Consider the following 13,746-nt stretch of genomic DNA (forward strand, 5'->3'; position numbering starts at 1 on the left):
GGAGCACAGCAGGTCGAGGCTGCAGTGTTTTGGGAGCGGCCACTGCACTCCAGTCTGGGCGACAGAGTGAGACTCCAACTCAAAAAACAAAAAACAAAAACAAACAAACAAAAAAGGCCAAATGTCACTCAATTCTGAGAACAGAAAAACAGCTGTAATGTGATCTTACCTGGGTCTGTCCTAATCTCCCTGAAAGATAAACAGAAAGAAACAGCATTAGAAGCCATGATTGGTGCCAAAGGGTGAGATTCTTTCTCCCTCTCCTCTCCCAACCTGAAAGCAGGGATTGTGCATTTATTGTAACAGAGACAAACCAACAGACATCTAAGGCAGGACAGGGTCAACAAAATGCCGTGTTCAAACTGCACAGCAGAGATGAGCTGACAATCTGCCCTGGCGAGCAGAGAGGCGAGTGCAGCACAGACCTGGGTGGTCTAAACAGGTCTGGTCTTTTCACTTGCATGACTGGCAGCATTCAGTTCTGAGCCAGTCAAGGACCCCACAATAGCAGTAGGTCTGAGGCAAAAGCTGACTGGTTCTAAAAGTATCAAGCTATTTCCTTCAAAGACCCACCTGTCTTGGTCCAGCATTCTTGATCACATGTGAGCACAGCGACTCTAACGTAAAGAGCTGTGAGGGAAAGGGCCCGGCGGGACTCAGAAAACTGGATTCTGGCCCAAGTTCTCTGCCCAAGCTGTATGCCCTTGGGCAAATGGACTAATGAACATGGTCCCTGTCTTCTCCCTTGCAAAGGGCAGCACCGGCATCTAAGGAGGCACACCCTTTTCCAGCCAGATAATGACTTTCTTCCCATCCACTCTTTGTAAAAACGTGCACATGCCATGGTTCCAGGTGCTACATTGTCTCCACCGGCAGACTCCTCTGAGCCTCCTTTTGTGACCAAATGAGATTATTCAATTGACTCTCAGGCCTTTCCCAAGGGACCTCACTAACCCTTTGTTGATAGAATATCTTTACAACTTCCTCTTAGCCATTCAGAGAAGTCTCAATAGAGAATGCATCTCTAGTTGTACTCCCCAGAGAATGAATGAATGAATGATTCCTACTGACATTTGAATCTTGACCCCAGCACTTTCCTGCTGTGTCACCCTACTCAGGTGAATGTGCCACTTAACTTCCATTTCCTAGTTTGTAAAACAGGGCAAGAGTTGTCTCTATATCCTAAGTGTGAAGATGGAACGACCATCAAGGACGGTGCCTGGGACATGGGCTACTTATCAGTATTGGCAGCTATTCAGTAGGATTCATTAAGAAGTTACTCCACGCAGGTGGCTGACTGAGGATTTTAAAAGATAACCTGACATGATCTAACCTTGCAGGAGTGGGAGAAACAGGCAAGAGAAGTGAACAAGGACACGAGGTAAGGACTCTACAAAGACTAACAGCACGCTCTGAGAGTCAGAAGGAAGAGCAGGGCACTGCCCCTCCTGAGGAAGGGGATGCTCCTACTGGCTCCTGAGGGATAAGCAGGGTTTTCCCAGGACTATGACGGGAAAAGTGGGATGGGCACTGACCTAGTGAGAGCAAAGGTGACTGTTTAAAGAAATGTGCTGCTTAAAGTGAAAGCAGAGAATGGGGGTGGGGGGTGTGCCCGTGGGTCTTAGGTAGGGAGTGGGGAGCACAAGATGGCAGAACCCAGGACGGGTGGTCATGAGTGAGACGGAGGAAGCGGGGTGCAGGGTGGATGGTGTGTGCGTGTGTGTCTTGGGAAGGGGTGTGGGGGGCAGGTGTGGGAACCGAAGATGGGTGATTGAATGTGACAGGGGCAGTGGGGACTGATCGCCAGGGAGCAGCCAGTGAAGGACAGCTATAGCCAGAAGGTGACTTGGGCCAGCCTGGATGCTGAAGCCTGAAGGAGGACGGCATGTTAGCAGATGGTTAGAACTCACAATCATATTTCAGGGTGTGAAACCCCCACACCCTCAGAAGAGGGAAATGGGGCATGTGGTAGAGGGAGGGTGGGATGCTGAAAGCTTCCTCTGCATTTTGATCAACTGGTATGTCTCATAGAATCTATAATATAACAAAAAAAAGAGTCCTGTAATTCAAATTTAATATGAGTTACATAACTATCCATGACACAAATCTCAACACCACTTTTCAATTGCTTTTGGGTGTTTAAACGTAATTATCTAAGAGAACCTTATACAAAAAAGTGCCTGAACTCTCCTCCTCACAATATCATATACCCTGGCACAATGAGAGATGGTGTTTCTGAGTCACAAAAACATGGTCTCAAGTCTGGCTCGTTAACCCCATAGTGATGCTTACAGGAATTTACTTCACTTTTCCAAGATTCAGTTTCTTCATTTGCACGTGGAGATCCTAATTTTTACCTCAGAGTCACTGTATGGATCAAAATAAGTGAGAAGATCTGTGCAAGGCACTAAACAACTGCCCCAAAATTGCAAGTCAGCGTGCAACACACGGTGGCCACTGCTGTGCTTTCCTTGAATTAACTCACATTTCCAGAGGAGAGCAAGGAAGAACAGGAAGGGCGTGGCACAAGGTTCTGCTGTATGTTCACCCATTTTTGCTGCTCACAGAGGTGTTCCTCTTCAGAAACAACAGTCACTATCACAAAGGGAGAGTACACACATGTGAACTGCAGGGCCACTGTGAACAGGTCAGCAGATAGAGGGCTGCATGTCTGTCCTTCCTCTTTGAAATGCACTTCCCTATCCTGAAAGCCCAGCTAATTCCTACCCATTATTAGAGATCAAGCTTCACTCAGAAACTTCCTCACTAACAGCTTGAGCGGGTTAATCCTCCACCCTGCCTCTGCATCTGTAGGGTTCACCCTTTGAGGCTAGTACTCAGGAGAAAACTGACAGTGACCACAGCACACAGTGCCTCCCTCTTTGGATTTCAGTTCCTTGAGATCAGAAACTGTCTTGCTCTGTGCTCACTGCTTCTACCCCAGCACAAGGCACACTGTGAATAATGACTCAAGACAGAAGCCGGGTTTAAGATGCACTTCTGTCACGACTATGAGCGAATTCTGGTTTCAGAGAACAGCAGAAGTGAGAGTCTGTGAAACGCCAACTTCCACGTAAGTGACTTCTTGGATTCCACAGTGCTCCAGTCCCTTCCTGTAACACCTCGAGTGCTCACAGTCAGCAGGCTGCACTTTTGTGCAACCTCCCCCTCTGCTTCCCACCAGTGGACATGCTGTTCCCTAAGAATTAGCAAGTTTTATCCCAAACCCGTTTATATCAGGTGAACTTGCAATTACAATGATACATTTAATCACTAAGAACAAGTGAGGGCAAGCTAGACATCTGCTGCTTCCATGAGTTGCTGCTTCCATGAAAACTAAGCTGAATGTGTGCACAGTATTCAATAAAGATGAATTACCTAGAAATGTCAATTTTGATCTGCATGAAACATAAGCAATAGGTTACAAAAAAATAGGTTACAAAAAGTAAGACTCTGCATTCAACTTATTTTGAATGGAATCCCTGTTATTATAAAGAGCCTGAAATTGCACCTTATAAGTGGTGCAATATGGATGTGGTTTATGTCAAAACAGGACATTCAACTCCAATTAGCAAACCCATATTTCAAAGAAAAGGCCTTGTTTCAGAATTCAAAAAATTTATAAATATATGTTTCAAGTTTAAAATAAATGCTTATGGTATGCATGAATCATTTAAAAAAATTTTTAATTTTTCAATCTATTTTTTATTTTATTTTTTAAGTTGGAGTCTCACTGTGTTGTGTAGGCTAGAGAGCAGTGACACGCTCATGGCCACCCCAGTGTCAACCTGCTGGGCTCAGGTGATCCTTCCACCTCAGCCTTTCAAGTAGCTGGAGCTACAGGCAGGTGCCACCATACCCAGGTAATTTTTCTTGATTTATTGTAGAGATGAGGTCTTGGCAAGTTGCCCAGGCTGGTCTTGAACCCATGAGCTCAGGCAATTCTCTCACCTCGGCCTCCCAAAGTGCTGGGATTATAGATATGAGTCACTGCGCCCAGCCTACATGTATTATTTTTAATAATTTTTGCATGTAAACTAACTTTTTCCAATATTATCTCACAGCAACTCAGTATTCTCCTTTCAAAAGACAAAAATGCTCATGACATAAAAATACACATCTTTTAAAAACTACTTGACCGTGGCAAAGAGTTTCATAAAAATGATATAACAAAATTCAGCACAAAAGAGTGGGAAAGCCAAACAAACAAGAAGAAAATTCTTCTCAGCCTCTTTTATGGGGCCAACACATCCCTAATACCAAAACCTGATAGTGGCATCATGAAAATATGAAATTAAAGACCAAGATTCCTCATGAACAAAGACACAAATTCCTTTTGCTGTGTGTTCATCCATTTCTGCTGTTTACAACCTCTTTTCAGAAACAACAGTCACTATCACACAAAAAAGAACATACAAACACATGAATCACGTGGCCATTGTGAACAGGTCAACAGACAGAAGACTGTCAATCTTGCCATATTGGTAAGTTGAATCCAGATAATACACCATGAGCAAATGGGACTCAGAAATGCAAGGTTGGTCTAGTATTATAAAATTAACCAACACAAGAGAGTAATAGAGAAAACCACCTGATCGCTTCAACATATGCAGAAGAAACATCTCACAAAACATCAGTTCATTGTAAAAACATTGAGCACATTGAGAAAAGAAGGGAACTTCCTCAGTCTGATATAAGGCATCTATAAAAAAATCATACTTAATAGAAATGTACTGAATGCTTTCCTTCTAAGACTCCAAATAAGACAAGGATGTTCACTTTTACCACTGATGTTGAACATTGCACTGGAGGCCCTGGCCACTGTAGTAAGGCAATAAAAACAAGCAAAAGGTATACAGATGGAAAAGAAGAGGTAAAACCATCTCTACTTGCAGATGGAAAGATGACTGACATTCTGAAGAGTCTAGAAAACCTCTAACAGGCAAATTTGGCAAGGTTACAAGATACATGGTTAATATACAAAAAGCAACTGTATTTTTATGCACTAACATAAAAACTGAAAAATGAAATTTAACCCTTTGCACTCGGAGTCATCTCACGGATCATCTACCAGCAACTTGACCGTACTTTTTAATGAAAAGTGAAAAATTCATCACTTTGTATTAAATGGCAAAGCGTTGGAGCCAATTATTTTACTATAATGATACTGGTTTGTCATCGAATATCGGACACTGAAGAATTTATGACAAAAATCAAAATTTTATATATTACATTTTTCTAACATGTGGTAATGTGTGAAACATTCACCGACATGCACTGCTGCTTCACCAATTCATGCTGTGGAATAGGAGTTTGTTGAATGTCTTCCACCTGATGTTTTTCTATTTGAACAGACAAATGCAGTCTCGTTCTCTTCTTCCCTCATTGATAATATGTAATTTGCTGTCCAGTCTGTTTAAAGAAGATGTGGAAGGGTGCACTCACGACTCCTAAAAACCACTTCTCAACTGATCAATCAGAAGCTTGACAAATTTCAAATGCGACATAGGGTTTTCATTTTTTCTGAATGCAAAACTTCAAGGAAACACACATTTTTGAAAAACTTGTGCTTGCCTAGGTCTGTCCTGTATAATCACCAGCAATCTCTTTATGTCCCCTGAGAGGGGACATCAGAGTGGTTTGCTAGATTTATGCTGTCTCCTCAGAGGGAACAAGTACAAAGGGTTAAAAATGATTCTACTTTCAATAGCATCAAAAATACTAAATAACCAGAAATAAAATTAACAGAAGCTATTCAAGACCTTTACACGAAAACTATAAACCGATGATGACAGCTTGTAAAATGAGACTCATAAGTGGAGTCATATATCATGTTCATTCATCCTGTCTGCAGAACCAATGTGTCATTTTGCTGTAGTTGTTCCGCTTTCAAGATTTTTTTCTTTGTCCTTTGTTTTCAGAAGTTTGATTTTGATGTGTCTGGGTGTAGATTTCTTAGTTTATCTTGTTTGGGTTCACTCAGTTTCTTAAATCTGTGGGTTTATGTCTTTCAGTCAAAATTTGGAAATTCTGAGCCATTATTTCTTCAATTATCTTTTTCATTTCCACAACCCTTTTTCTCCCCTTGTTAAAGATGTTGGTGACATGACTGGTGACATGTATGTCAGAGCTTTCATTATTGTCCCACAGGTTACTAAAGCTCAGTTCAACTTCATTCATTCATTTATTTGAATCAGGGTCTTACTCTGTCACCCAAGCTGGAGTATAGTGGCATAATCACAGCACTGCAGTCTCGACCTCCTAGGCTCAAATGATCCTCCTGCCTCAGCCTCCTGAGCAGCTGAAGCTGGGACTACAGGTGTGCATCACCACAGCCAGCTAATTTTTAACTTTTTTTAAAAAATAGAGATGAAGTCTGGCCAATCTCAAACTCCTGGCCTCAAGCGATCCTCTCACCATAGCCTTCCACAGTGCTGGGATTACAAGCATGAGCCACTGCACTCAGCCAGTGTGTATGTGTGTGTTTGTCTTGGATTAGCTCAATATCAATCTATCTTCAGATTTACCAGATCTCTCCTCTAATTTGCTACTGAGCTCATCTAGTCAGTTTTTGTGTTGATTACTATATTTTTCAGTTCTAAAATTTCCACTTGGTCTTTTTAATATCCATCTCTTTATTGAGATTCTCTGTTTTTCATTTGTTTCCAGAGTCTTTGATCATTAAGACATTTTTATGATAGGTTTAAAACCATTGTCTGATATCTCTAACATCTGTGCCATCTTGGTATTGGCATATATTGACTATCTTTTCTCCTTGGAATTGAGATGTACTGGTTCTTGGTATAATAAGTAACTCTGAACTATATCCTGGACATACTGAGTTATACTATAAAAATCTTGTTCCTCAACCAAATGCAGTGACTCAAGCACTTTGGGAGCTGAGGTGGGAGAACTGCTTGAGCTCAGGAATTCAAGACCAGCCTGGGCAACATAACAAAACCATGTCTCTATAAAAAACCCAAAAAATTAGCCATGCATGGTGAGAGCACATGTCTGTGATCCCAGCTACTCAGAAGGCTGAGCAGAAGGGTGACCTGCACACAGGAGGTCAAGGCTGTGAACTGTGATCATGCCATGGCACTCTGGCCTGGGCGACAGTGAGACCCTGCTTCCAGAAAAACCAAATACCTATTTAAACCTTCTAATTCAGCAGTCAACCTGTGTCGGTTCAGAACACATGTCCAGAATCACTTTTATGGACTATGATTCAAATGCAACTCTGTTTACAAAGTTGGCCTCTACAGTACTGTTCTGGTCTCCCCCTCAGATGACAGGACTCCTCTCTATAAGTCTCCACAGAGCCGAGGGGGAGGCATGCCCACTCCTGACTACAGGGCAGGAGTGGGAGACAGATTTCTACCCACTGACTTGGCAGTGAGTGAGTGTGGGATGAGAGACAGCAGTCAGAGCACTGTCCACAGTCCTTGCTTCCTTACTGTGGCTGCGGGGCAGGGAGGAAGGTGGATCTCTGCCTACAGGGGCAATGGTAGAAGTCAGTTTCACCCATGAGCTCCAGAGGAAGAAAGGCACCCATCCCTTCAGGGAAAGATGCGAACGGTTTCAACCCACTGGCTCCACTGCCACAGTGTTGGGTGGGGCTGGGGCGAGAGCAGCTTTCTTGATGATGCACCCCTGACAGGCATGTATGGTCCGAGGCTCGTCTATGGCTGAGCCATCCTTTCCCCATCCCTTGGTTAGAGAACAGGTTTTTCTACATCCCAGCTTTTTTTTTCTTTCCGTTTTCTCCTAACTAAAGGACACTGGATCAATGTCTCTGTGTCTGTGTCCACTAGTGTTTCCAGTTTGTAGAGCACCCAGCTCAGGATCCACAGGGAATTCACTGCCTTGTAGTCCCTCATGTCCCAAGGTCCCAGTCAGTGGCCATCTTTTCTCCACCTTTTAAGTATTTTTGCCCAGGGATTTTTGCTGTGGTTAGTGGAAGGAGTAAAAGACAGTGTGTTGACTTCATCACACTCAGAACCAGAAGCTGTGATCTGTTTCAGATGTATCAAAAATAAAATGGACTCCTGAGCGGATGGTTGTAAAGACTGCTAGATACATTATGAAGCAAGTATGGCAAAATGTTAGTGGTGGAATCTAGGTGCTAGGAATAGGGCACAATCTATAAAATTTTTCCAACTTTGCTCTATGTTTGAAGACTTTTATAATGAAATGTGGGGGAGGGGAGAATCTTTTGGATGAATTCAAAATGCAGATGATTTTTAAAAAATTCTATACCTGCGAAGAGATCAGAATCCCTCTATTGAGTGAAAGAGAGGGACTGGATCTTGCTCTAACAAATAAATTCCCAGGTAAACTAGAACAAGAGACTACTGGATGCCAACAGATCTTTGTAAACACTCTGGCCTGCTGAATGCTACTTGTTTTTGATAGCTTAAGTTGTCCACGGCCTGGTCCTTAGGGCTGTCGGCACCTGCCCCCCGCAAGAGTAATTCCACCAGAGCTAACAAGCACTGTGCTGTTGAGGTGCTTAGAGGACTGATAATGTTGGGGAAGGAGTACATTCATTATTAAAGGAAAACAAAAGAAAAGGGGGAAAACCTCAAAACTGAGCCTGTACTTTTAAAGAACAACCTAGTCAACACATGGAATAAATACAGGGGTCCAACTAGAGAGGAATTTTGGACAGAGTTACGGTATTGATCTCTTGCACTGAATCTGGGAAAACTTTTTTACTAAGACACAGTGAACTACTCTGACTTTGTGAAAGGCCTAGATAAGCAAAACTGTCCAGAACACTGATTCTTCTGATATTCCCCACAGATGGGATGCTTGGAGTCCATCATTTAATAGGGAAGAAGCAGAGACACTGACACAGGATGGACTTGGATCTACATCCCAGCTTTTTTTTTCTTTCCGTTTTCTCCTAACTAAAGGACACTGGATCAATGTCTCTGTGGTTCTCTGAGTCTCAGTATCCCACCTGCAAAATGGAGCTAATGAGAGCTGGCATAGGGATTAAATGGCATGTGAATATAAGGTGCTCTCTTGCCTTTCTAGAAATGTATTTGGGAACAGTTTCTCAATGGTGGGAGGACAGAGTGGAACAAGAGTCATTCTTTTCCACATGGATGAAAATAAATCAAAAGCCTGGACTTGTGCCGCAGGTAACACCTCCCATCAGGATGGCCTGCACAGCACCTGCCCCCGGATGACTGTGGCTCTTTTCTTGGCCAGATAAGATGCCAATCAAAGCAGGGCTCCTGAGTCAGCAGCAGTCCTGGCACGTCCACAGGACTCTTCCAGGTTTTCTCCCAGGACCTACCTTAAACCCACTGGCAACGTAGTACAATGAAATCTGACACAATAGCCTTTCTCCAGCCCACATGCCACTCAATCTATACAGCGGGCTCCATGTCCCAGCGGCCCAAGGCACCCACTCGCTACTCACAGAGTAGGTCCTGCCTCTTTCCCTCCGGCCTACCTCACGCTCACTCCCCTCCTGGCTGACCCTCACTCGGCTCAGCTCTGCGATGACTTCACTTACAGGCTTGGTTCACAGTGTGAGGTCTATTACTTGCAGGAAACGGAACATCTTCAGCTGCTGCAAACTGTCCTTGCCCACAGCACAGAGGCCCTCCGTGCTTGCCAGGATGGTGGACACCTTCGAGTCAACAGGCTCAAGGTCATGGCTTGTTTGGCCTCCAGCACCTACTCAGGCCCTTCCTCCAAGCAAGCGCTTCCCATGCCCCTGCCAGGATGCAGTGGAGCCAGCGAGGGGGCTCTTTGAGGGATGAGACAGACCCATTTCCTGTGTCTTTTGTGTAGGGGTGGAACAGCCACTATCTCTGAACACAACGATGGCCCACCTCAGGCTTGGAAAATAATCCACAGCCTAGGAACAGAGCTGACACAGCTCTGAGCCACCTCCATTACCAACACCCCCCTGACCCAGTTAGGCTGAGAAGCCTGCCATGCTCAGGTTTTAAAACAGGGTGTTGACTGAGGGGAATGGCTGCACTCCTCCCTAACCATCTTGTGGGTGGCACCCGCCCTGTCTCCTCCTGTCCCATTCTAACAGAGCACCACAGGATTCAACCTCCGTTATCGGGAGTGACACAAGCACCCACTCTGTGAAGCATCACAAGGACACTTACTATTACTGCTGTCACTACTATTATTTTTATTATAAAAGACTATAAAAAAATACCAGAGTTGGAGAGCAGTTATTTGTGAGTGGTGAAATTGCAAGTACTTTTCTTTTTTACTTTTCTGCCCAAATTTCCTGTAATAGTGTGCAACACTTTTTAAAAAAGAACATGTTAGGCCATGTGTGGTGGTTCATGCCTGTAATCTCACCACTTTGGGAGGCTGATGTGGGAAAACTGCTTGCACCCAGGAATTTGAGACTAGCCTGGACAACAGAGTGAGACCCCATCTCTAAAAAAAAAAACTACAAAAATCAGCCAGGCATTATGGTGCATGCTTGAAGTCCCAGCTACTCGGGAGGCTGAGGTGGGAGGATTGCTTGAGCCCAGGAAGTCAAGACCACAGTGAACTGGGATTGTGCCACTGCACTCCAGCCTGGAGGATGGAGTGAGATCTCATCTTTAAAAAAAAAGGAAAGAAAAAGTTAAATGCTCAACAAAGTATTAGCAGATCAAGCCCAACAGTATATAAAAAGCCAGGTGCCATGACGAAAGTGTGGACATACGCTAGGTGTGCAAGGCTGGTTCAATATCTGAAATCAGCCTACAATCCTTCCACATCAACAGGCGAAAGGAGAAAAATGCCCCAGTCAATCAGGAGACAGGAAGGGCCTTTGACAAAATCCAACCCCCATTAATGACATAAACTCTCAGCACGTAAGGAAAGGAGAACTTCCTTAACTTGGTCAAGAACACCTACAGAAACCTACACCAACACTGCATCCACGGGTCAAACCCAAGGTGTGCCTGGCCTCGCTGCACAGATGGCAGGAGCACCAACCTCAAGCCCAACTGGGATGTGACCCTCTGGGGCAATGAGAAGTGCAACTCTACACCCTCTTCCTGAGCAGCTTTTCCCCTCTTTGAAATCCACCCACTCGCTCCAAGAAGGTGACTTCTCAGCCTGGACTTTCTTTCCAGGAAGCCCATCCCACCATACTCTTGGCAGGTGCACACCTCCACCTGGATACTTCTATCATCCAAGCATCTAGCCTCAATCTGAGCCCATCTTCTCCTCACTGTCACTGCTACCTTTCTCAGGTACTTTTTACTGTAAGCACTAGATGTGTATTCTTCAGTCAATCACCATGAGAATGCCATGAGGTGGTGGTATTATTAGACCCAACTCACAGGTGAAGGAACGAAAGCAAGGAGTAAGATGTCTGCCTGTCAGTAGTGGATTCTGAACCCAAATAGCTCGAGGGCACAATCTGCCTTCTGACCACAACATCCTTCTCCCACATCTTCCCATCAAACGTCGCCTTCCCTAATGATGCCAGGATCTAGGCGGTCACCAGGCTCCAAATTCTGGGGTCAAGTGTTCTTTTCTCCACCAGATGGCAAGTCCCTTGACTTCCTACCTGAAAGAGACATTATGATGCCTCAGCTCAGGGCCTCGCACAAAATGGCAGGCCACACATTGTGATGGAAAGTCAGAAGCCACCACACCTGCCCCTCCACTGGAGTCTGGATGCAGGGCTGTTCTTCCACATCCACGAAAAGCCCCTCTTCACCTTGCACCCCCTGCCACTATCTCAACTTAACACTTGGAGCTGTTCTTCTTTGCTCCACGTCAGCCCACCCAGGTCCTTGTTGGACAAATGCAGGTCACATGTCTCACTCCCCTCCCCTGCTGACAGGAGGAAGGCTCCAGGCCAAGATGCCCTTGAAGTCATGCCCACCGCATACTCAAGGTAGTTACCAAGAGTAAATAAACATCCTTGGTCCTGCTTCTTTGCACATAACGCAGTTGCTGTGTCTTGCTCCCTTTCCCATGCTGAGAATTCAGAATCTCTCTCCAGGTCTATTGGGTTATGGGGAGCTCTCTACCGACTGGCCACCATCAATCCCCCCTTTAAGTGGTATTATTAGTGGTAATGAAGCCATGTCATTACCGACTCGTCCTGCTCAGGGTGATTTCTTCAGAATAGGTAGATACTACAGCACCCTGCCTGTGCCAGCCCTTTAACCCAGTCCCACTTCTCCCTGCACCCTGACCTGTGCACACACCAGAAAGTACTCTTGCTTCAGATGCTCCCTGCAGGGAGTGGTGATGGAAGTTTTCAGTCTCTGCTTGGGCTGGCTGAACAAACACCGCCCCAGTGAACACTTATTTTTGACGCAGGGCAAGGATGGGATATGGCCTGGTCTGATCTTATGAACAACAGGACACTAACAACAAGAACTCACATTAGGTTTTGCTTACCTTCATTACTGTTTGTACACTTAAAAATTTTTTCTTTTTTTGAGTTGGAGTCTCACTCTGTCACTCAGACTGGAGTGCAGTGGCCACTCCCGGCCACTGCAGCCTTGACCTGCTGGGCTCTGGCAATCCTTCCGCCTCAGCCTTCCAAGTAGCTGGAACTACAGGCGTGTGCTACCATGCCCGGCTAATTGTTTTTTGATTTGTTGTAGAGATGAGGTCTCGTCAAGTTGCCCAGGTGGGTCTCGAACCTGCGGGCTCAGGCAATCCACTCACCTCGGCCTCCCAAAGCGCTGGGATTACAGGCTGAGCCACCAAGCCTGGCCTGTACACTTAAAATTTATAACTTTTGGCAAGAGTCTGATTATCACAGAAGAGTGTGGGACTAGGCTGTGTCCCATGCCAATGATATCAGCTATGAAAAATGACCGTAAAGTTCTTTTGCAATTATACACGTAAATACTATATAAATGGTGAGTAAAAATCACAAGAAACCGTTTAATTTCAAGTTACTAGACAATTCTTTGGTTTCACACTGTGGTAACAGTACCTCTAGGGACTGAAGGAAACAAGAACAAAAAACCCAGCTACGTTTTAGGAATTCTCAGCCTGACTGGATCCCAGGTTTGTGCCCACTCAAGACAATAAGGTGAGCCACTTGACTTAGAGAACATAAGATTAGGATGAGTTTGAGACACACAACTGTGCTTTTAACTGTTTGCTTCATCACACCAGTTACAGGAACAGGGACCAGTGAATCTGAGAGGAAAAGAAAAGTCATCAATATGTAACAAGAAAGCGCTGTTGTCAACTGCACAATAAGAGGGTAGCTTGATTGCATTTAGCATGTTGCACCTGGAGTCTAATGCTTTCTGGGGAGTTGGCAAGGGAAGGGAGGAGGGAAATCAATGTGGTTTCCAAGCCTGGACTTCCTCTGGGGAAACCACGAAAGGTAATTCCCTAGGCACGTCACAGGAAAGCCATGATGCTGAGGAACTAAATTTCTTAAAAATCCAGGTACAAAACCTTGGATGCATGCACACACACATCCCTGACTGACTATATTTTTAAATTTCCCTAAAGCCTGCATAAATGTAAGAAATTGACAGATAAAAACCCTGTTCAAGCAACAGGTGCTTCAGAAAAGTCTGGCTAGGGAGGAAAATGCTTGCAAATGGACTCGTGGCAAATACATGAGGGCAACTTATTATTTAAAAGACCACCACCTAGGGATCCTTTGAAAACTATAATAAATTGCTTGTTCTTCAAGGCAGTCATCCATGAACAAAGCGTTCTAGATGCCTGGAGGTATGCACTCTTAAAGGTGGACCTCACAGCAGCAGGCACTGTACA

Source organism: Carlito syrichta, unplaced genomic scaffold (assembly GCF_000164805.1).
Source record: "Carlito syrichta isolate Samal-C Ts95f unplaced genomic scaffold, Tarsius_syrichta-2.0.1 Scaffold304412, whole genome shotgun sequence".
In the NCBI taxonomy this organism is placed as follows: Eukaryota; Metazoa; Chordata; class Mammalia; order Primates; family Tarsiidae; genus Carlito; species Carlito syrichta.